At 37.2% G+C, this 26695-nt stretch overlaps 1 long non-coding RNA gene across 1 annotated transcript; it reads right to left on the bottom strand.

Moving 5' to 3' along the window:
* Positions 1 to 3859: 3859 nt before the first annotated feature.
* Positions 3860 to 7037, bottom strand: LOC132123852 (uncharacterized). Its single transcript, XR_009426694.1, has 3 exons — positions 6742 to 7037; positions 4820 to 4925; positions 3860 to 4590 (listed from the first exon to the last, which is right to left on the bottom strand). It is a non-coding gene; the product is annotated as an uncharacterized LOC132123852 (long non-coding RNA).
* Between the last annotated feature and the right edge of the window lie 19658 nt (positions 7038 to 26695).

Below are 26695 nucleotides of genomic sequence, written 5' to 3'. Positions count from 1 at the left end.
TCAGCAAGGATGCAGTAAATTGATAAAAACCGACAGTCAAGACACATTTTTTATTTAATGCTGTTCTTTTGAACTCCACAAAAATATTAAAACTGTTTTATAAAAAGCTAAGACGAAAATCAGCATATTTCTGAAGGATCATGTGACACTGAAGACTGGAGTAATGATACTGTAAATTCAGCTTTACCGTCACATTTATTTAATACACTATAAAATATATTCAAATAGAAAACAGGTATTTTAATTTGTAATAATATTTCACAATATTATTATTATTTTTTTTTTTTACTGTGTTTTGTATCAAATGAATGCAACCTTTAAGTGATATAAAAAAATCTACACTGAAATTGTGTGCATGTGTGTGTACATATATATATATATATATATAGTATAAGTTGTTTTTCTTTTGTAATTTTTTTTCTTCTTAAAACAATCTGAAAAGACAAGACAGTTTGCCAAAGTGTAAATATGCAATATCGCTTCAAGCAAATATATGTGGTTTTAAGGATTTTAAGATATTTTACCAGAAAACAAAAATATAGATTAAGAAAAAGATTTTTTTTGCAGTGCACACACTTCAAAAACAAACACAACTTGTGTCCAATATATAAAACAAGATAAAAATACTGGATTTTATACTGTTTCCAACATTTAATTTGCGACTGTCAGTGAAAGCCCTTAACTGTGTTTTCTAGTAAAGTCTGTGATTTTGACACCGTTGGGGATTTTTCAGACTGAAAGGGTTTTTACCAAACACTCTTGGAGGAATATAAGTCACCAGAGTTTGTGAAGAGAGAAGCGATAAGGGGAGGAGATGAAGAGAGAGAGAGAGAGCGATTGCACCAGAATGGGACGAGAGGTGTCCACTGAGAATTTGGAAGTGGAGGATCTCACTCTGGTGTTCAATCTGCACCAGCTCCAATACTGTGGAAATACATTGATTTTTAAATAGATTGCTAAGCCTCTATCAGCGAGCCAATGATTTCATAGGCACATATTTAAACCAACCTAAAGCCCATCCATAGTGTAACCTTATTAAAGTTATCTCCCAGTTAGACTTCACTAGCTCAACGTGCTTCACCTCCCGCCTGAAATTAATCTTTGAAACGATACACACGATAACCAGCCTCACATGTACAGTATGGAGGAATACAGAGCAGGATTGTAATTCATGTAACAAGGCTTAGTGAGCTCTCCGTAAGAAATGGACATGCTGTGAGACTCAGCAGGCCTGAGATGCTGAGATTTAGAGGTAGGACAGCTATCTGTCTGTTTGAGAGGTTGTGAGGCTGAAAGGTCACAATGTTTTGAAATTGTAGCAACCCCGCCAGCCAAAAATTTGGACACACTTACTAATTTGTAAAATTATCTTCCACACTTTAGAACAATAGTGATCAAAGACTAAATTAACACATGTTCTAATAAAAATAAAGGTTCCAAATTAGGGGTGTTGTAGTGATGCAATCAAGAAAAAAGAAAAAAAAATATTGGTTCCCAACAGAACCTTTCATGCACAGTTTTCTGAGTGTGAAGAATATTTTAATAATCTAAAGAACCTTTAGAACGTCTTGTGCAATATAAAGGTTCCAAGGTTTTTAAAGGTTCTCCATGGATCTGTCAATGCTAATACAGAACCTTTATTTTTTTAAGAGTGTACTCTGAAATGTGTACACTATTTTTAATTGCAACTTTGAAAATTATTTTTTACCTAATTTAATTTTATGTTTAAATATGTTTTAAAAAAGTTCATCCTTCATTCGCTCAACCAGTTTCACAATCTGCATTCCAAGCAACATTGGATACTTTTTGGCTGCTTTTTCTTCACCATATGGCCCAGTTTTACCAAAAAAAGTCATGTTAATCATGTTTATATATATTTATATATACATTAAGCAAAAGGCTTTCAAAACCCAAGAGAATCACATATTCACTCAAGTGTGTCCAAACTTTTGACTAGTCATGTAACTTCCATTTCCTGCATTGAAGGACACATATGCATTGATTAATACCACTGATCTTATTTAAGGTGAAAAGCATTATGGTCTTGAGAGAAGTCCAGGGATGATAGAATATCATGACATCATGTATAAGAAAAAATCCTATAAAGGAGCAGACTTAAAAATGCTGAGCCTATAAAAAATACCATTGAGCTGGGTTTGAATACCAACCCATACAACCATGAAGGGTAAACTAATTAGTTGAATAAATATTCATTATACAAAGCGAAAAAATTTAATTATTCATACTCCATAAACTGAATGAATCAAGTATAAACAGTAGATCGTAGTCATGTGAATAAATGAATAATTCATACCTTAAATGTTTATAAAGCTTTCATACTTCAGTTTCTCTTTGATGGGACAAAATGACCAATAAATAAATAAATAATACTGACAAACATGCTCCACTTCTTGTCAATATCTCAAATCCTTTCAAATTAATTAAAGTTACTGCAGAGAAAATGTTCCTGTAAATAAGGGCTTCCTATTGGTGATGACCAGAAAGACATCTATTTTCTCTATTTTGTCTTGCTAAATAAACTGCAAGCTGTCGAACACCACAAGATCAGACAACAACAAAAAAAGAGGACTCAATAATGTCAAAAAGAAAATCTGCAGTAATGAATCTCAACATTATGCTTTTTGAAGCATAACAACACTGTTTAATTGTTCATGATTTGTTTGTATGTGGTGTATACTTTTAATACCGTTTGTAATGCTTGTAATAATCGTTTTTGCCTTGCATATTTATGACCTACATTTAAAACTGATTCTTCGCCTATAAAAGGACAAAATATACAAATGCATCATCATTTTACTTAAATCAAGCTTTATTTATGAAATGGGGGGAGGAACAAAGGTAGATTTGCACATAAAAAAATAATTTAAATAAAGAACAAATGAAGATGAGCTGCAGAGGCCGGAATAATTTCATCTCTTCATAAACCACGGACAGATGGAAGCTAATCTGTGTGAGGAGTTTACAGCCAGATATTTACTCAACAGCATCATTAAAAATGATATCAGAGAGACATTCTAGCAATATGCTTCAGACATCACAAACTATGAGAGGGTAGAATGTTTAAGTTTAAAAAAGAAAAAAATATATATTAATAGGTTAATCTAATAATATAACAGATCATTGTTAAGGTTGCATGTGACCTTTCTCTCAATTTTCACTCCTAAGGCACTGTTGAGCATAATGTAATAAAGGAATAAATACAATGGCAAATATTTTAAATGTACATGCTAAGAATATATATATATTTTTTTAGTTTTTTAAGCAGCCAAAACCTTTTAAATCTAATAGTATTCATCTAAACAGATATTTCTATTAGTTTTGAACCTATGCACCCCAAACACCTTAAAATGATCTCAAAAATGACTTAAAAAGTTAAACAACAGACTAAAAAAGCTGATCTGATTTTCAGTTGTGTGGATCCCCTAGTGGTAAAACGTTACATTATTCCTCCTCCACACCTCTTTTCTCTCTACTCATTTAAACACATAGCCGAAAGAACATTAATTATAGAGCGATCAAGGGCAGAGCGGGCTGATTGTTGCCTTTAGTCTATCTGAAATGCTAATACATCACTTAAATCTGCCGAATGATAATGGAGAACAAATTAAAATGTTTGCAGATTTACAAATCGTCCACGTCAACACATCAACAGCCAGTCCGTAATGCAATCTATTAGTATGCAAAACACATCTACATAAAAAGCTAAATAATACTTTTTTCCACATATAACTATCTCATGGATATTTATAAGATTTGATCATAAGCTTTCATAAGTCAAGTAGATCCTGTTAGGTTTCCCAAATGGATTTCATGGAGGTTAGAATGCAGCATCACGCCGCAGTCAATCTAAAGCCATGGTAACTGTTTATCTGCAGTGTGTTCCTTTACAATCCGCATAAATTTAGCTCTTAGTGGCTTCGTGGACATTTCATTCCATTTTCCCCCTTCCATCTCTCCCAGAGCTCCATATGGAAACCCTGTACGATAAATGTCATTTCGAAATCAATTTGCATTAAAAAGAGAGTGTGTGCTGTCCTGAGAAAAGAATATATATATGGCACAAACCGAACACATTTGCATCTACAACTCTGCCTGAGATGTTACAATATAAAGCCTTTATGGGGTGAGGACGGCGAATCATAAAACCCCCAGTTTTTTCATTTCCGCTGGCTGCAAAGATGTGTTGCAGGAGTAGCCGGATAAATCAACAGCACAAGCATCACACACAAACAGGAAATGCAGATTCTCTGACTCAATAAATGGATGTGGGCGTGAACCTCGGCGTTAGAGAACGCATGTGTGTGTGTGCAGGCAGGTGGGCCTTCTGGATTCAACGCTCTCTCTAGTCCATTGCAGTCGCCGCCGACATGACTCTCCTCGACTACGCGTATTCTTAAGCAATAACAACGAGAGCCGTATTATCCACCCAAGAATACCCGTCACCGAAGAGAGTCCTTTACAGAGAGAAACAACAGAACCGCCGGCATCGTCGGAAAACGGAAAGGCCTTTTCAAAACAATTGATTGAAGACGCTTTGTAGCGCAAGGCAAGGGCTTCTCAACGGCTCGTCTGCAAACAGAAATTAACAGTGCATTTTTGTTCAGTAAACGCCTCAAGAAATGTGGTAAGTGTGTGTGTTTTTATTTTTTGGTGCTATTTCCTCCCAGCAATCTGTGCTCTCAAAGGGCCACTTGGGGGAAAGGTGCATTTAATGAAGGAGCGGGGGATGGGGTGGAGGTGTGTGGAAGGGGGTTATGGGTAATCCACCCGCCCCCCTCCCCCAACAGCATAAACTCACCTGGGACGCATGGACCCCGCGGAGGTCCTCCAGCGAGTGTCCATGTCCTGAATCCCATTGCCACTGTGATGATTCTGATGATGATAGTCCACAGTAGCAGGTTCACCTAAAAACACAGACCGCCGGGGTTAAAACGGAGCCAAACGCGCAAGATCTAAATGCTTTTATGGTCCACTTCATCACATCTCATCGGTCTAAATGATATAGAAATAGAAAACAAATGGCCAAACAGTCCATTAGCACAATGAGGAGAATTCTATATGGAGACGTGGACTCAAATGAAGCATGGCGGGCCCCCTCTATACACCACTTGAGGATGACAGGGGGAGGGAAAAAAGAAGAAGAAGAAGAAGGGGGTGGGGGCTAAATTGTGTGATTTGTCTATATGAGAGAAACCCCTTTAAAAAAAAAAAGCACGTTGTAATGCATATTAAATGCATCATATTACATAAAAAATCATGCATTACTTTATATAGTAGGTCTGATTATGATTGTTTAAATGCATTAATACTGAACGTTTGGTTACTAATATTAAGTAAAATTCAGTCCATTTAGCAATTTCTTCTTTTTCATTGTGGTGTCATACTAATTTTAACATATAAAGATTTTTTTTCAGCTGACAAACATAATTATACAAAAATTCTATTTTATTTAAAAGGTTTGCTTTTTAATATTTTATTAACAGGCCTTTTTTATAGTTGTCTCATTTTAGTGCAAAATTGTATTCGAATTCCCTTATAATTAGCTTGTCTCAATTTCATAGAATACAATTTTAATCAGGGTCACAATTTAAAAATAACAAAAATTTTAAGGATTTCCTCCATTTCATGCAAAAAGTATTTTTTTCAAAAATGACACCTAAAAAATATATATTTATACATATTAATAATAATCTACTGAATTATAGTATACATACATACTCAAATAGATTTCTCTATTTTACACTGATCATTCACAAAATGAGAAAAACACAATCAGCTTTCAATGCTGAAATCAACAAATCTCGAAACCCAACAGAGAGAAAGAAAAGGCAGCACAAGAAACTGGAGGAGAATCTAACTGAGGCAGATGGAGAGGGAGAAGCTGGACTCGAGCACAAACGCAACAAAAGCCACCGTACGGGCACACACCGGCAGTGGAGCAGGCGGCTGCTCGCTCGCTCTCCAGACCCCCAGCCTGCAAGACCATCAGACGCACCTCACACACACACACACACACACACACACACATGCAGGGCACACTCCCCAAGTGCTATAGCTTCAGGGCTCTCACTCTCTCTGTCCATTTCTGGAGCCACACACACACACACAATCCCCTCTTCCAAACCCCCCAGAACTCCAGGAGTAAATCAATGGCCTCCATGCATGGATTTTATGCCTCTTCTTTTTTTTTTTTTTTTTTTTTGTCTTTGCCAAAGTTCGTCCGGGTCCATCCTTTCTTTACCTCTTAAATTACATATAGATTTTTTTTCCTAAATTTTCTTTTTTTATTCTACTCTCTTCATGCAAGAACCCATTCACTCATTCACTTTTTATATGACATTTTTGTTTAAAAGGATGGCATTTTTAAAAACAGTTAAGAGCCAAAAAATAAGAACATATTTGTATTCTCAACCTCTCTCCACTCCTCCCTTTCTCCATAAGCGAACTGCGCTATTCCACTCCACACTAAAAGAAAGAAAAAAAAACACACTTCGAGCCGGACCCTCTACTGATTGCGATTTAATTGAATGGAGCTCATGAATATGGTGATTTCACGAGACACTTGACACGAGCATCAGGAGGTGTGATGGACCACACGGTCAAAAATGGCAAAAAAATAAAAATAAAATGACACACACAAAAAAAACAAACAATCAATATATGAAAAAAAAAATAGATGAAAAAGAACTGGAGCGACGTCCACATGTGGATGCGACTTACCCCGTCAAACCTTCAGCATCTCATTGTACCACCCGTTTCAGCAAGGTGGGATGCCCAGTCGTGATAAACCCAGGACGCTACGGCGACGTTAGAGAGAGCCAGGCGGCCAGTCCCGTGGTGTGCAGGTGGATGCGGTACACATCGCAGAGGGGACGCTTGACAAAAGGATCAAACCCAATGCCCACTCCCGAGCCAGTTGTTGCTTGACACAGCAAATGAACTTACAGCACAAGAGCTAGTGAAGCTGAGGGAGAGACAGACAGAGAGAGAGAGAGGCAGAGGAGAAGAGAGAGAGAGTGTTTGGAGTGTGTGTGTGTGTGTGAGAGAGAAAGAGAGTGAGATGGAGAATGAGTGAGAGAGAGAAGGAGATGGGGGTAGAACGGGGTTCGGAGTGAGCGGGCGAGCGAGGGAGAGAGAGAGAGAGAAATCACAGCATAACAAAACCTATAGCTACGTGGACGGCCACTCTCTCTCTCTCTCTCTCTCTCCCTATCTCTCTATCTCTCTCCACCCTCTCTGGCTCAAAGGAAGGGAGAGAATAATTAGATTTGAGCCACACATGATTTCCAAAAGCACTGACTCGTGGATCCCAGGCACCTAATGTTGGATTAATTGAGGGAGATCTGATGTGCTACATGCACCGTGAGCCCTCAGCTCCAGCTCCCACCGAATCTCCTCACGACGCCAAAACACTACCATCGTGATACGACTCCCTGCTCCTCTCTCCCAGCATATGGTGACTGACACGGCACTGTAGGCACAGAGAAAAGAAATAATAGATTGTTTATTTAATTGCGAACACATACAGACGTTTATTAGGCTGGATTTGTGCTTCTGTCAGAGTGGAAAACAGTATCCATCTTAAAAAGAGTTGAGAATGCCAGCAGGAAAGGAAAAATTGGAGTTTTGGGGCTTAAAAACAACAAATGCATCCAATTTCACTTTTTGAGCATGATATTTCTGAAATGAGATGATTCCCATCAGATAGATGGGGACATAGTGAACCTATATGACATAATTTGATCATGATATAACATATATAGACCAATACGGAAATATTCTTAACAAATATACCTATAAATAATCCTTTCAGTTAGGATTTGGAAGATTTTCTACACATTTTTGACAGCCAATAATCAAAAACATGCAGAAATGGTGAAAAATTGTGGTTAATATTAAGGATTTTTTTTATTATTATTATATCAAATGAGGCAAATGATTCCATTCAGTGTGTGTGTGTGTGTGTGTGTGTGTGTATAATATACAAATACATGCAAACAAATGTGTGTATATATACATATAGATATACATATAGCCTACACACACACATACACACACACACACACTATATATATATATATATATATATATCTACTGTGATTTGTGATATTTATTCAAGGGGAATATATATATATATTTTTCAAAACATCCTCCCCCCTGCACACACACATGCATACATACATACACTTGACTACACCGCAACATTTCGCTACCATTTCCACTTCAACATCATAAAAATCACATCAATAATATCAATATGATATTCAATATTCAAGGTAAATGGCAAAAGAAAGCAGCTCTGGAAACTGGCTTTTAACAGGCCATAAGACAAAGGAACCAGACATGTTGAATTTCACGCCATGGAAAGCGGTGTACTGCCCCCTGTTGACCATTCCTTCAGGTTCCAAACAGGAAGGCCCAGACAACTGGACCATATTGTGATAACACATGGCACAAGTAATGCAGGAAAAACACAATTCTTTATCAAGCTATAGCAGTTTAATTAACATTAGGCACAAAACAAAGCAAATCTGTAAAAATGGAGGGATGAGAGCTGGAGGAAGAGGGATAGGAGAGGTGTTCTTCTCTCTCTCTCTCTCTCTCTCTCTCTCACACACAGAGATATGAGAATTTCTTGCAAAAGCCTGGATGATTCTGTTAGTGTCCCTTCAAGGCCAGATGAGATCAGCACAAAGACATATGGAAGATGAAAAAATCATCCGCTTTTCTCTTGCACTTTTTAGCTTCCCCTCGTTCAGCTCTTTATTGACACAAAGTAGCGATTAAGGTGTGTGTGTTATGGGGGGAGAGAAAAGCCCTTGTCTGCTAACACCCTTTGTTTGCTCACACCGAAGTAATTGAAATCAACTTTCAGAAGAGAACAAGATACATTAATTGACATCTACAATAGAACGCCGTTCCAGACCCCGCTTCTCTCTGTATGTTATTTTGATCAACTCGCCCCCACTTACTAAGAAACGGAAGGTAAAGTGATTTATTTAAATTTGATGCGCTGAGTTTATTTGCCTGGTAGCTCGTGCGAGCTGAAGAGAGAGATATTCACCTATCCTTGCAATAAACAAAACAACACCCCACCACCACCACCTTGCCTGGCTGTGTTTCAATTCAACAAGCTTCTAAACACAAATACGCGAGTGCACGCTCTCGCACACACGAGCACGCGGGCATCCGGCAAATAGAATTCCTTCAAACATACGTGGGTTGAAACACACTCCAGGGATAGAGAGAGGAGAGGTGCAAGGAGCAAAGGCCAGGCGCAGAGCTCCCTGTATCCAAATGGCATTACTCACTCTGAGATGTATTATTAAAGAAAGAAGTACCGCAGGCCATGGCTGACAGACCGTGCAACAGTAAACAAGAAAAAAACAGCAGCGTTTGACAGCTAAAACACCATGCTTTCATTCTCACACTGATACCGACAACACAGAGATGTGTTCGAATGAGATGCCTTATATATGTACTTGCATGTGTTTGGGGGTAAAAAGTAACTATGGCACTTTATTTGAAGTGTTTTAAGGGGTTGCGATGGCTTTTGATATCCAATTCATGCTTTTTTCTTTTGTTTTAGTGCGCTGGTGATCAATAGGAAAGGAAAAAAGATCTCTTCAATATGTCAACTGTTTCTCTTAGGTTTGAGGTTAAATGGAGAAATTTGTGGATCTTTCTTCTGAGAAAAAGATCTTTTCTAGAGGGCCAGAAGAAACTGTGTCTTAAACTTGCTTGGACATACCAAAGTGTGAATTCATCTTAGTTTCAATATGAATTCAAACCCAAATCATCCCTTAGGAGTTTTAAGAAGAAACATCTGAGACAAAGTTGATACTTAAATCTCTCAATTCATGATTCATTTTTATAGCTCTTTAGACAAATAGATCTTATCGTGTGTCTGATTTATTTCTCCTAAAAGGAATTTAGGAAGATCCTCTGGAGTTTAAGAAGAGATCACGAAAGGTCTCCAACTGTGCTCCGATTTACCAAAGACACCAAAATCTGCAAAAAGAAGTCAGAGACCTCAGTATGAACACAAACATTTCTCATCAAACTCTCCCAAATTATCACATCATCTGAGCTTTTAAGGAGAAACATCGGACATAAAACTGATACTAAACTGAGATCTCAATATGAACATATTTCTCTCCATATTTTCTCAAGACCAAATGATCTGAACTAAAGTGTTTTTCATTCATTGTAATTTCATAGCTCTTTACTTTTATTGTAAGTCAACTCAACAGTCAGATTTGTTTCTATTGTATTTCTCCTAAAAGGAATCTAAAGTGAAACATGATACAAAGTTGATACTTTGACAACTCAGTTAGCTTGTCTAAGCTTTTAAAGAGCAATACAATTTGCTTCTTGATTCAGCACTACTGTAATGTCAACCCATAAGAAAGGAAAGTCACAGACCTCCTTAAAATCTCAGTTGTTTCTGACAGAGCTCCTGAGTAACAGGTCCCAAAATAATGTCATTCACTGTTTCAGAAGAGATCTCACGTCTCAATCTGCACTCAGATTCATCAAGACACCAAAGTCTGCAATAAATTAAATGAAACATAACACACAAAAATATGCAAAGTGTTATAGGCTGCACACAGAAGCTCTTTCTTCAGGATACTGAACTGACAGAGTGCTGGAGACCCCTAGATGCTGGCCAACACCCTACAACACCACTATATGAGGATGATCTCAAACACACACACACACACACACACACACACACACACACAAAGTGACTTTAAGTCAAATATTTCCTGCCAGGGACACAGCAAGGAGGAAAGCGAATGTGTGAGCATTATGATGATGAGAGTGTGCACGATACCTAAATCTTTCTATTATTACCGCTGCAAGATAATGTGACTCAATTCACAAGCCAGTAACAATTAGAGAGTATAAAATATATGATATATGATGTGAAAGACGTGTGTGTGTGTCAAACCTTTTGCAGCACTATTATTTGTCATTCCAATAAAACCAAGTGAAACCTGAAATCTCGAGTGGGAGGAAATGAAGTCTACAATCCAAGCTCTTCCGACTAAAAGTTTTTAAACACTTTCTCTCCCACACACACACACACATGCATGTACACACAAAGGCAACTAGGTATGTAAATTGGATGCTCTCTCATGCAAATTATTTTCTGGTTATTAAAAACCAGCAACGGTTGTTCGGAAAATCTGACACTCTAGTGGCTTTCACCGTTTCAGAGCATGTTGGAGAACATTTAAAGGGATAGTTCACCTACAAATAAAAAGTCTCTTATTATTTACTTACTGTTTCAAAGCCTTTTTATTTTCTTTCTTCTAGAGAACACAAAAGGAGTAGTTAGGCAGGATGCTCACGCTGCTCTTTTACCATACAATATAAGTGAATGGTGACCGGGGCAGTCAAGCTCCAAATATGACTGAAGTAACTGTAGTCCATATGGCTTGTTAACTATATTCCAAGTCAGCTATAGGATAACATACATGGTGCATTTTGTAATTTCCCTGAGCTTGATTGCCCCAGTCACCATTCACTTTCATTGTATGCAACAAAGCAGCGTGAACATTCTGCTAAATTTCTCATTTTGTGATTCACAGAAAACAAAACCATACAGGTTTGCTGGTCAATAAAGGTGAGTAACTGATGAAAGAATTTTCGTTTTTAATGAAGTATCCCTTTAAAGCTGAGGATGTCAACAACTCAAAATCTGATTGAAACATGGGTTTTCTTGCACTCAGAATTACACAAAGCATGACATACAGCAGAGCATAAAATGCTTTGAAACCTCCCTCTCTCTCTGTTGCTGTCACATATCAATTGTGAACGGCTCGCTGTCAAGGGACTCCACCAATCTCATCATGGTCTCGGTCCGTCTGTGCTGACAAAGCAAAATTATTGCTTGTCACTGTATATTTATGTCCATAAGGGTCCATAAGGCTTTAACCAGACAGAGCGCTTCCTTTTTATTTGTGTCTTCTGTCCATAGATTGACCATTGACCTCTAATAAGAGGAAACGTCCAGATGCATGATAGCTTTGGAAGGATAATGCGTATAAATCTGACACTTGGGCAAAATTTCAAAAAACAGACAAACAACCTACAGCCATCTCAGATAGTTCTGTGCTGTTTTTGTAATTGACCAATCGGATCCTTACATAGATGCTGTTGATGAATGAAAAATTAATATTTACCTTTATTTATTTATCAACAGTAGTAATAACACACACCAACACATCCACATGCACAGGACAATTGTATTTGTTATTATATATTTAAAGAACAAAATAACATATTTACTATTATATATATATATATATATATATATATATATATATATATATATATATATATATATATATATATATATATATATATATATATATATATATGTGTGTGTGTGTGTGTGTGTTTCTAAATAAAGTATATAATACATGTAGTGTGTATATATAGTATTAAATATGAATAGTAATAAATGTTATTATATATTATATCTTTAAATATATAATAATAACTTAAATACTTCACATAAATAAAATATTTATTTAAACAATTAAATATTGATGAAATATTGAATGAAATATACTCGTGCATAAATATAAAAAAATAATAGTACACCAATAATAATAATGTATCAAAGTCAGATATAAATGTAACAAATATAAATGCTATTAAATGGTTTTATTTCAATGTTGCAATTATTTTGAGTGGCTTATTGCTTCAAAAAGTCTGAAATGTTAAGATTTAAATCTTGAGCTCAACATTTGCATCAAAAATTAAACAGTTTTTTTTTAATAAAATGTAAATATGTTTTTTTTATGTACGAGGGTGTGTGGCAAGGGATCAGTAGTCAGTGACTTTTTGCATTAATACAGTGTTATGCATCTGTTTTTATATGGATATGTGCAGCTGAATGTAGATTTGAATGTAACAAAAATTCTAAAATGTCTTAAGAGCCTGAGATCCTTTGAAACTACATTAACAGGACATCGTGCATTACGGCAGATGTGTGGAATTTTCACATTTTCGCTTTTTTTTTACTCCTGTGGAAAGGCTTGCAGATGAGTTGGACATTTCTATGCAGCCTTCGCTCCATTACAGGATCATATCATTGGACATGTCACCCATCTAAGTGTGTGAAACCACAGCGGCGCTGTGACATTTTCACAAGATGAACAGAATCGAGGCCCTGAGCTTCTCCTCAAAGGCTCTGACTGAAAACATCTTCCACATTTTAGCATGTGTTTACCTCAGAAAGCTGCCCGAGGAAACCAAAGCCAATGTAGTACATTCACTGGCTTTGATTCATCCCAAAAAGAAGTTAATTAACTGTCAACATCCTCGTCGCTCCTTATTTTTCTGTTTTCTTTTAATTTGCCTCATTCTTTCTGCTTGGTTTGCTGGTGTGTCATTATATCTGGCACTTGTTTAATGTTTACCCCTGAGTGATCCGATATTTACATGGTTGTGGAGAGTGAACTGAAGTTGCCACGTTGCCAAATCGATGACACATTTTCAAAATGTTCTGGCGGTTTCTGCAGCACATGACACTGAAGGAGTGGGCTGAGCATGAGTTGAATCACACACACACACACACACACACACACAAAACCTTTTTGAATACTGCCATCTGCTTTCAGCACTATCAAATGTATACACACCAATCAGTGTTGCAATATTTGTATATGGGAAACATGTCAACAATGCACCACATACTCATAAACAGAAGTAGTATTGAGGATGGTTCGCATAAATCACTTCACAGCTAAAATTTGTACATATTTTCAAGGACTCCCACAGTCTACAAAATGTCTAATGGATCAATATATGCAGCTAGCCAATCAGCAACCAGCAGCCAATGGAATCTACTAGGCAGCACAATAATATGACATATTGTTACGATCGGAACCAAGAGAAACAAAGGAGACGAGAGATTCAAATGCAGTGTGGTATTTAATGGGTAATCCAAACCAGAATCCAACAAGCAGGGGTCAAAACCATAAATCCATCCAACAATAAACAAACAGGGAAGGAACAGGAACGGGAACAGGAAACTCGGAAGACGAGGGAACTCGGAAGGCGATAGAAATAGAAAAAGAATAGAGCAAGCTAGTGTTAGAGGTCTTTTTTAATATATAATTGTATAATAAATAAAAAGAAAATAGACAGAGAGAAAAAAAAAAGCTCAGAGAGGCTCTGGTAGTTCCGCAGAGACGTGGAGAGGCTCTGGTAGTTTCGCAGAGTTTAGACTGGATTCAGGAATATCAATGGTGACTTGACTCTGCTCATGAAGATCAATGGTGACTTGCATTTGTTCATGAAGCTCAATGGTGACTTGCCTTTGCCCATGAAGATAGTCGGTGACTTGACCTTGCTCATGAAGAGTACTGGTGACTGGACTTTGCCCATGAAGATCATTGGTGACTTGCCCTTGCCCATGAAGATCAATGGTAACTTGCCTTTGTCCATGAATATTAATGGTAACTTGCCTTTGTCCACGAATATCAATGGTGACTTGCCTTTGCCCATGAAGAACACTGGTGACTTGACTTTGCCCATGAAGATCACCGGTGACTTGACTTGACTTCGGAGTGTCAACGGTGACTTTCCCTGACTCCGGAGTGTCAACGGTGACTTGACCTGACTCCGGAGTGTCAACGGTGACTTGACCTGACTCCGGAGTGTCAACGGTGACTTGACCCGACTCCGGAGTGTCAACGGTGACCTGACCCGACTCCGGCGTGTCAACGGTGACCTGACCCGACTCCGGCGTGTCAACGGTGACCCGACTCCGGAGTGTCAACCCTGACCCGACTCTGGAGGGTCAACGGTGACCTGACCCGACTCTTGAGGGTCAACGGGAACCTGACCCGACTCTGGAGGGTCCACGGAAACCTGACTTGACTCTGGAGGGTCAACTGTGGCTGTCATCTTGTGCCATGATACAGGCCAGCGGCCATCTTGGGCAGTGGCAATGGGCCGGCGGCCATCTTGGGCAGTGGCGCTGTGCCGGTGGCCATCTTGGGCAGTGGCGCTGGGCCGGCGGCCATCTTGGGCAGTGGCGCTGGGCTGGCTGTCACCTTGTGCTGTGGCGCTGGGTTGGCAGCCATTTTGCACCGTGGCGCTGGGCTGGCGGCCATCTTTTTGCAGTGGCGCTGGGTCGGTGGCCAACTTGTGCCGTGGCACTGGGCTGGCGACCACCTTGTGCTGTGGCGCTGGGCTAGCAACCATACTGTGCAGTGGTGCTGGGTTGGCGGTCCTCCTGTTTGCAGACCCCGTTCCAGAATCGGCCATCCCACCGGGAGAGAAAGGAGTTACTGAGGCATCCCACGGAAGCCGATGCTGCAAGTAGAAAACGAATTCCCAGAAACCAAACACGTCCAACTGATCCATTTCCATACGAGGTACTGGGCCATCCAGACCGGTGTTGAAAATGTCTTTAAGGGCCGCATCATTCTATCCCATACCATCCGCCAAGGTCCCGAACACATGTGCCATAGCACCCACCTCATTGCCCTCTTGGCGGAGGGTGGTTAATTTTATGAATCTTGCCCTCCGCTCCACCATACTGGCTGGGGAACTGGAATGAAGACCCACACCGCTGGACCTCGACATGGATGGAGTCCTTCTGTTACGATCGGACCCCAGAGAAACACAGGAGACGAGAGATCCAAATGCAGTGTGGTATTTAATGGGTAATCCAAACCAGAATCCAACAAGCAGGGGTCAAAACCATAAATCCATCCAACAATAAACAAACAGGGAAGGAACAGGAATGGGAACAGAAAACTCAGAAGACGAGGGAACTCGGAAGGCGAGGAAACTGGGTGACGGAATGAAAGGACTCCATGAAGACAAACAGAAAAAGACCGGTTAATATAGGCAGGGTAATGACTATCAAGTGAACACACCTGAGTGCAATTAACAGGAGTGCAATTACTGTGATGAAGAGACAAGGCTTTGTGGGATTTGTAGTGCCTACGGTGAGGTGCCTATGGGGAAGTGAGACCACTAGTGGAGACTCAGGGAAACAGAGACCAGACAGCGCGACACATATTAAATGTCTGCATAATAATAAAGCATATAATATCTGTATAAGTGCAATGGTGCTAGGGAACTGTTTTGATGCCGACTAACAATATAAAAGCTCTGTAATAATCTGTAATAAGTAAAGTTGACTGAAATATTTTTGCAAAGTGTATGAATATGAACACATTCGGCAGTTGATGTGCTATATTCTATCTAAAACTTGTTGACACATTTTACATTACATTTACATTACATTTAGTCATTTAGCAGACGAATGAGGACAATGGAAGCAATCAAAAACAACAAAAGAGCAATGATATATAAGTGCTATAACAGGTTTCAGTTAGCTTAAACACAGTACACGTAGCTTTTAAATAATAGGGCTTATAAATAATATAATATATAAAAAGAAAACAGATAGAATAGAAAAAGAATAGAGCAAGCTAGTGTTAGAGGTCTTTTTAAATATATAATTGTATAATAAATAAAAAGAAAATAGACAGAATATAAAAAGATTAGAAAGGTAGTTAGATTTTTTTATTTTTCATTTTAATAATACTTACATTGTTACAATAATACATGCATTGTTAATTTGATGTATTTTTTAAACTATTTAGGTAGATATTCATATATTTGAAATAGATTTTTTTGGAGCTGTGGTGTGCCAACTTTGATCTTTCTTTGTGCAACTTTTTGTGGCTGACTTTTTTCAACTTTTTGTGGCACCCACATTGAGCTTTTGGCTTGTTGAAAGTGAAAAGTGAAAGTGAAGTGACATTCAGCCAAGTATGGTGACCCATACTCAGAATTTGTGCTCTGCATTTAACCCATCTGAAATGCACACACACAGAGCAGAGAACACACACACACACTGTGAGCACACACCCAGAGCAGTGGGCAGCCATTTATGCTGCGGCGCCCGGGGAGCAGTTGGGGGTTCAGTGCCTTGCTCAAGGGCACCTAAGTCATGGTATTGAAGGTGGAGAGAGCACTGTACATGCACTCCCCCCACCCACAATTCCTGCCGGCCCGGGATTTGAACTCACAACCTTTCGATTGGGAGTCCGACTCTCTAACCATTAGGCCACGACTTCCCAAAGTCGTGGTTGGATGTGTGCGCCTCATTACAAAACTTTGTAAGGAATTAGGGTTGTGTGTTTGCATATATATATATATATATATTCTGACTTTGAAATTTAATTAAATCTGACATTAAAAGTACCTGATGTGGGCAAAAAAGTGATTGCAATAGTAAAAGAAAAATACTCTGATAAGATTTATCTAGGATCCCTGTGAACTGAAAATTCAAGGCCTCCCAGAAGAAATGCTCTTTTATTGAGTTTTTGACACCACTGTAAAATAGTATTGCCTTTTTAAAAAGCACTTACTTTTGTTTTGTTCAGTCAGGGAGATTCTATCATCCTGATATTAGATTTTGAGGTGAATTGGGCTGGTTTTTAAGGGCGAGATGTGAGTGAGTTCTTAATGGAAGCTGTGAGGAAGTGCTGTGTGACGGTCCTTACCAGAACCCAGTCGTGACTCAGACGAGGGGTGACATGGCTCCCGGGAGACTAAAACACACATCACCCTCCCTTACCAGAGAACCGCTGACGTATCGCCATCGCTGCCTGCCCAGACCTGCTCTCTTTGAGCTTCTGTCCATCTTCCTCTGCCGTCTTGGAGTCAGGAGTGTTCTGTCGTCTCCATATGTCGGCTGTATCTCTGATGCTTTACTCTTCTCATGCAGGATCTGGCCTAGAAGTGAGCAGCGATTAAGTTTACTCTGAAGTGATTTCAGAGTATGTATGTGATTGGCAGCAAACCGTACTGAAGACGAACTCAAAGAAAAGTTATTGCTCAGAGCCCTAATGCTCAGGAGAGCTTAGCAATGTTTTATTAGAGTATCAACAACTGGATGCTTCAGATGTTTCTCCTAAATGTGCCAAAATAGATGCAAGTGGGAGTACAGAGCTTAAAACGATGTGGACATAATAGACAATTAGATAATTTAATGCAAAAATATTTCATATCAATAATGAAATCTGACCATCGATTTTAGACTGTCTCCAAGAAGAAAAATCTGAGAAGCAGGAGAATAAAAGTCTCAATATTTGTACTTATCTCAAAGAGATCTCATTTTATGAAATCTGATATTTCATATGTTAAATTATTAGGATCTTTCCCCTCTCAGAATCAAAATCTGAAAAGCAGCAGAATGTAGCAAAAATCTCCATTTGTTCTTAATTGAATCTCGTTTTGAGCACATTTTGAGATGCTGAGATCTCTGCTGAAATCCTAAAGAGAAACTGGAAAATATTAGTTTCTTTTTTTCTCAGGATCAAAATATGAGCAGTAGAATTATGCGAAAAGCACATTTAACGTCACTGTTGTCTAAGAGAATCAATTGAGATGTTCAAAAGATCTCATTTTATGAGATCTGAGACCTCGTATTAAATATACACATCAATGGATTTTTCTTCTCTCTTCAATTAGAAATTTAGCACATTTTGAGACATTCTTGAGACCTGAAAGTCTAAAAGAGAAACATGAAATTTACCCCAAGTTCTTTTTTTAGCAGTAGAATTAAGGAAAAAACTAAGACAAAAAAACAATCTCTATTTGTTCCCAATTTAATCTTGTTGTCTTGGAGAAACATTTTAAATATTAAAAAAAAACAACAACACTAAATTGCTTTAGATAATGGATTATTAGGGATTTTCCCCTAAAATGAGACATTAAGGTGATTTCACTTGTGATTTCTCATTCTTACAAGTGTTGTAGGAGAATATCTGTTCATCTCAGACCTGTATCGTCTTTGATGCCGTATCGTCAGCTTCGTTCCTGTGGACTCAACAAAGGCCCGTGGCTGCTGGTACAAGAGATGGCAGACGCCTCACAGGGCTCTCATTGCTGTCAGTGATTGATCCCCTTGTTTTTATCTACCGTAATTAAACATTTAGAGGCATGCGCTCCCTGTTGCTCAATGCAATTTCCTCTGAATTCAGAAGTCTTTCAGCCCAAGAAATCTTTATTATTGGCAATGAACCCAACGCGATAATGAGCGAATGGGATGAAACACCCAGTTTAGCACACTCTAGTTACCATTTCTAGGGAGAGGAGGGGACCGCTCGATTTGTTCGTTGCACTACAGGCTCGTTCCCGAAAGAAGCAGACGTGTTTACATAAACGCAAACAATGCATGGGGAAATAAGTGTTTTTCTGTGCATGTTTTGCTTTAGATGGACAGCTGGTTTCGTAGTAGCAACCTGAACGGTAATGACCTAAGTCAAATAAAGTAGTGCAGTGTGTAGAGTTTAGAATAGCACATGTATTGTCTCAAAATGCATGTGAAGATAGAATACCCTGCAAACAGGCATGAAACCAAGACCACACAAAGCACACAAATTATTGCCCAGTTTCCCCCGCTGTGTCTTTTGAGAAAGCAGGTCACGCTTTTTATACTTTTTCAAAATGCAGTTCAAACAAAAGCCTAGTTTTAGTCTAGATTCCCATAGCCTGTTGACTTTTTATTTTAAAGGGATAGTCCGCCTAAAAAAGAAAATTCTGTCATCGTTTACTCACCCACGAATGTCTGTTGTAAGAACATGTTTTGAAGAATGCTTCCCACTGACTTTCATTATATATACGGAGGACATAAAAAGGAACTGAAACTGTTCGGTTACCAACATTCTAACTATCTACTTTCAGGTTCAGTAGAAGAAAGAAAGTAATACAGGTTTGGAACAACATGAGGGTGAGTAAATGAAGACAGTTTAAATTTTTAGGTATACTTTTCCATGAAGCAAACCTTCATAGTCACACCTGATCTTGTCAGAGAAGAAAACAAGCCACAAAATCCGACTGATCAGTTACTGATTCATTGGTAAAAAGGCCCAAAACACACCCTATGCTGTGAACACTTCCAGCTACACAAGAACGATTTACCATTGCTACCGTGTTTCTGAAATTTGTTGATTCTAGAGTGAAATAATTAATTACTAACCCTGTATAAAGTTATTTTCAATGTTTCAACTTTGTTGTCATGATGACGCAATGTTGGTAAAGCCTATAAAATTGGCAAAGTTCATATGATGTCCATGCTAGAATATAAAGGGAAGTGACATAACTTTGTTGTTTTCATGGAGCTAAGCGTGTTTTCTTGACGTGACAGCATAGCAGCCCTCTGTTAATGCACACTGTTGCGTTGGTGAGTAATAACGAAGTTCGTCCACCCAGACAAGTAGTCCCACTGCAAAAACAAGTGTACACACAAAAAATATATATATATTTTTTAATGCTATACGCCACCTTCTTTTAATTGCAAAAAAAACACGTAAAGTATTACATTTTAAATGTAATAGGTAAAAACATATTTTTTTAATTAGTAAAAAAAAAAAAAAATTGACATTTTTCAATTTTTCAAAAAAAAAAAAAAAAGAATTATATATATATATAATAAATGAACAAATGAATGAATGAAATGGCCTGTCCAAAAATTGTAGAAATATATATTAAAAAATATTTACATTTATATTTTTGGCCTTTAAACTATCTGGATGCTTACTTATAGAGTAAATAAATTAAAAAATATATAAATAAATAAATAATAAATTTGCTATTAGAATTTAATCACTATCTTATGATCGATATTACATCACAAATACCCTCAACTGAGCTCGACCTTTAGTGAAGCCAAAACATTCCTAATTGGTTCGGTCAAACATTGGTATCTGCATTTGCATAGAGCCAAACAGTTTCTTTTCAAGACACAGTCTAGCCAGACAAAACTTCTCTCATAAATGATTCACTCAATGAACATTTGAGTTGTTCATCTGGAGCTGAGTGGATCATTACATCCACTCCACAGCTGCTAGAGTCATTGACGGCTTATAAAAACACACATCTGCTCTAATTCCACATGTCCACGCTTCTCTGTCCCACCCAACACTGCCCTTCCCCCATTGCTTATGCATTAATAATATTAGGGCAAATTTGATGCTTCAGTTCAGGGGAAGCATTACTCATTTAAGGAGTGCATGGCACTATCTGTCTCTATCTTTCTCAGTGTGGGGCCTAATGGCTCTGACTGAACTCCAAATTCAATTTAGACAGGATATTACTGTTACATGAGCTCTCCTCAACAATGCCATTTCCCTTGCTTACACAGTACATTACCCAGTAAAGCTGGGCCTTTCCTGCTAAAACAAAACCAGAAAAATGAGAGAACAAAAAGAAAATGACTTTTCCATCTCACAATAGCAACGATTGCCGATTTCAAACTGTATGTAACACTAACGTCTTGAAATCTCGTGGCAGAGTGAACTGAATCATTTTCATTACCCCGCTTTCAACACGGAGCCAGTGTCCATCTCTCAGTAAAACCTGTCACTGATGCAAATTGTGATTTTGCTCCTTAGGTTTTTGTTCTGGCGGCAAAATGACTTACACAAACTTCTGATGGCTTACATCAGGGTTGACTTTCATTCTCACAATCTGATTTAAACCTCATAGTGTTGCGGTTCCTAAAAACATTGCCGGTCAAGTTGCATGATATTGCCAATTCATGAGTCCTCATGTCCATCTGATCTTTGAAAGTGGTAAAGGTAAACAGATTAGTAAGGGTCAAAAGATTTGTAAAAAGATTTATGTAAGAAATAATTCACAGAAAAATCTAGTTAATCTAGTTTAAAAATAATGTTCGTACATTGTTTTTACAAAATTATTTTGTTCATAATTTACTGTATGAATTTTTCTTATGATTATATATTTTAAATGTGTAATTATTTTCATGTACTAATATGACAAAGCAGTAATAAACAGGAATCATATCCTGTTTAACACATAACAAAAATAGCAATGACCGCTGAAATTTCTAATTTGTTATTACATTTTAAAGAAAACAGTTATTTTTAAATTGTAATTATATTTAAATTACATAAACATCTCAAATAAATGTTGGGTAAATTTAAAATAAAAGGTGATAATAAAAGATTAACACAACTAGATGACCAAGTGCTTTATAAACTTTTATAAAATAAAATAAAATAAAATAAAATAAAATAGGACAGCTACTGTAAGAACTAATATGCAGAAAAAAGTTATATATTATATAATGAAGGCATGATTTTACTAAATGCGTTATTTTTTTAATTCATTCAATTACATGAATTTATAAATATACTTATATAATAAAAAAATGCATGCACTAATATAACAATACACAGTAATAAGAGCAATAATTATCTACATAATTTTACTTTATAATAAATTAAAAATACCTTGTGGGCCATTTCAGAGGGACAATGCAAATGAATCAAAATTTTGAATTGAAGCAATGAATCATCACAACAGAATATGAAATTAGTTAATTGAAATGTAACATTTGAATGGATTCATTTGGAAATAATCCAACTTTATCTCCATTTTACCAGAGACGTTTAAATCAGAGATGCTATTAAAACATCTTAATGCTCTCAATAAGACATCTTATCTAAATAAGACAAGATAAGATAAAATACATTTGTAAAATACATATCTTGCTTTTGTCATAGAGGTGAAAACATGATTAAGTTAGGACAGAGATCCTCGAACATTCATGATCATCACCTTCACGCTGAGATCAGACACCTCTGTTCTCAGGACATCAGAGATGAGAATCCATATGTAAATGTGTCTTCCATCCCTCCCCACTCACACCAGACTAACGGGTAATGAGGGGAGGTGATATTTTTAAGCACCGCGTGTCCCTGTGGTGCTGTGTGAATGAGGCTCTCTAAGATTGTCATGGTTCATTGAGCTGGCCGGGCCCGGCAAGTCGCATAGGCCAGTCCACCACTGATTATTTTAACTAATAGCATTCCTATTCAAGTCAACAGAAAGGTTTCTAATGACAGCTTGCATGACAAAAGGTCAGGGGAAGGCTGCTTGCCGTTAATTAAGTAAAATTGGTGAATGTCAGAACTACAAAGGTCAACATTAATCCACGCATTGTCTCATCTTCTCAGGTTTCATCCAATGGGTTGGGGGGAGATTGGGGGGGGGCAGATATTAAACAAGCTAAATTCATTCAGGATTATTTAAAGATTTATTCAGCAATGCAGGTCTAACCACACAGTCAGCACATGCTCATTGAAACAATAACGTCTCACAGACGTGCCTGTTGCTGTCCAGACGTTTAGATGAAGCTGCCAACATGATCTTTTAATTATCTGCTTTGTATGCATTGGCTTTGGCAAATGTGCAAGTTGAGTGCAGCCTACTCAGTATAAGAATGCATGATAGCCAATATGCCAATTATGGCCGATAACCAATACAAGAAAATAATTTCAATATATACGCAACTGTAACGTACAATTTTATATGCATTAATTGAAATAAGGCATCAAAACACCGCAAGTCAAGATTCACAGGTAGTTTGAATCCTGGATGCTGATTGGTCAAAAATCATTCTAGTTGTACTAAAATACACAATAGAGAAAAATACATATCTAATAAAAAAATATAATATAATAAAACATTTAGTTTAACAGTCAAAAGTAACTATAGGATGTTAAGTTATTTTAATTTGTCTACTGTGTATATAGAATATAAATGAAAAAAAAATATAAGAACATATATACATCTATACATATATAGAACAAAACAAAACACAACAACACAAAATAAAACAAAACACAGCAACACAAAAGAAAACAAAAACAAAACAACACAAAACAAAATAATATACTAGTGACAATGACATAAATTATAAACCAAGTAAACAAAAATTACATTTGTACCAAGGTGGCGTGAAATGCACGAATACTTCTACATCACTCTTAGTCATAGTCCCTAGTTACACAAATATGTATCTTGACTTTATCTTTTTTGGGGGGGAAAACAGTAGGGGGGGTGTTTTCCCCCCACTCTTCCCTAGTTATATTTAGTATAGTATAGCCTATATAAATTTTACGGAGCCCCGCACATGACATGTAATAAAAAAATAAATAAATTGTGAGCACGATTTAATAATTAATTCCCTCAATGTACTAAAGCGTGCACACGATTACTATTGCGTTCCCTCGATTTACTATTGCATTCTCTCGATTTGCTAAATCGTGCGCACAATTTATAATCGAGGGAACGAAATAGTAAATCGAGGGAACACAGTAGTAATCGTGTGCACGTTTTAGTACATTGAGGGAATTAATTAGTAAATCATGTGCACAGTTTATAAATCGGGGGAATTTAATGTTAAATCGAGGAAATGCAATAATAATCGTGTGCACGTTTTAGTACAGTGAGGGAATGAATTAGTAAATCGTGCACATGATTTAGCCTACTATTTTTTTCCTGCATGCCATGTGCGGGGCTCCATAAAATTTATCTAGGAAACAAAGTTATTAACATTTTTCGGCTGTGTATGTAAAATATAAATGGACAAAAATGTATATATAATGACGTACTGTAAATAAAACATTTTACATTTGAAAATATATTACAATAGTAAACCGATAACTTAAAGTGTAATAATATGTTAGGCTAAAAAAAAAAAAGGTATAGCCTGAATGCACTGTAAGTCGCTTTGGATAAAAGCGTCTGCTAAATGCATAAATGGAAATTAAATGTAACAATAATAATAATTCACAATATTACTGTTTTTTTAGTTGTTGTTTTTTTTGGTCAAATAAATGCAGCCTTGGTGATCATGAAAGACTTTTATGAATGAATGAATGAATGAATGAATAAATGACAACACTCTGTCTACAAACAGAATTCTGTTTGGTTGTTACTCTGGATGGACACAAACCTCGAGCTGTGATATTACAGAACAGTGATGTAATCAACACAATACCTGCGGCTTCAACAGCTGTAGATGTGACACTTTACGGTATGTTGTCAACTAGAAGCGCGAGAGTAAAGTGTGGGTTTATTGCGGGTCAGGTCAAAAGCAGGAGTCACTGATAGCGCCTATAGCTGCGCTTCTCTAAACACACTGTTGTGCTGCTACAGCTGGAAGCCGCCGCTGCCTTTGAGGAGACCGCGCATTAACTTGTCAGGAGATCTGACAATCGTACAATGGCATCGTACCAGCTGCCTGAGAGCACTCTGTGGCTCCTTGCACGCGCAAATCTAATTTCCATTACAATTAAAACCTCGCCAATGGATTGAGGATGATGTTTGCACTGCAGGGGTCTAATATGGCCTCTTGCACAGTTTGATAATGTGGCGATCCAGGTGGCTTCATCCAGCCCCCACCTCTCCACCAAACCAAACACAAGCACACCGCAGGGCTTAGGTGGTTCTAGCCAAATGCTTTAACTTTCCCAGAAGGCGTGTCTGTGTTTGTGTTCTCCCTGAGGTTGTGTGTAGATTGCATTCATTAAAAAGCTTTTTACAGAGCTAGAGCTTGAAGGGCGACATGGTTTAGTTATCTCACTGCTGTGCATCACATAGATCCTGCTCTGGGTATTGTTCTGTCCATCATATTCGGTCAAGATATTCCGCCCCAGACGGCCATTCTGTGAAGGCTGCAGTTTCAGACGTTAAAGATTAAACCAAGTTGGATGCGTTTCAAGTCTACTTTATTGGTCCTAGAACAATATGTTTTTAAAGCAATCCGAGTTTAGCTGTAGGTTTAGGGGCATAAAATCATTGAAATCAAATGTTGAAATCGACACACTTCTATCAACCTATTAGATTTTACAATTAGGTTTGCAGTAGGGATGCGCAGACATTAAAATTTCACTCTATTTTTTCACATATCTTTCATATATATATATATATATTAAGAATATAAATAAAACTCACACACAAACTAAAATTAATCATTTAAATGCTACAAATGTATTTAAGCATCACAATATTATAATGTACATAATAAAGCAATAAGCCCCAATAAGTCGTGGTTTACAGTGAATTTATAACAGGGGCATTAGCTGTTATAAAATCACTGTAAACCACAGCTTCAAGGGGTTTATTGCTTTTATAAATCGGTTATTCCATAAACGTAGTAAGGTTTTACAGAATAAAACAGAGCAACTACAGTAATGATATTAATAAAACCATTATTCTTCCACAAAACAATGTAGTTCCACAGAAACACTTATGGTTCCAACAAAGTGGTTGCCGAGCAACACACAGAAGTAAACAAAGGTGTATGTTTGTAGTGTAATTTACAACAGCTTTTAAACGGAACTATCCATTTTATAATAATAATTAATTAATTGTTTTGACCGATAACTGATAAATGGTTTAATTTTTTTTTTTTTACTATTTTGAATAAGAAATAAATATAGAAATAATTAAAACACTTAAACCTAAAATCAAACAGTTTACTACTAGTGAATTTAGACACCACAACATTATAAATTACAAATAATCGTTTTTTTTTTTTATTCATGTTATGGCCAATTTCTGATTAATGGTTGATACTAAAAATCTATATTGTTTTCTCTAATAAATAATACTGAATAATAGTAATTAGAATAAATTATAATAAACTTTAAATTCAAACTATAGGTTACAGTACAGGACAGAGACATAACCATTATTCATACCAAGCTATCAGATTTTAATATTAGGTTTTATTTTTTTCATGTTAGACTGCATAAAATGTTATACTATTTTGTCTAAATACATTTGAAATGAAACCTGAAAAAAACAAACA

The sequence above is a fragment of the Carassius carassius genome, chromosome 42 (genome assembly GCF_963082965.1).
Source record: "Carassius carassius chromosome 42, fCarCar2.1, whole genome shotgun sequence".
Lineage (NCBI taxonomy): Eukaryota > Metazoa > Chordata > Actinopteri > Cypriniformes > Cyprinidae > Carassius > Carassius carassius.
Note: the sequence above shows the minus strand (reverse complement) of the source record. Positions and strands in the feature narration are given on the sequence as shown.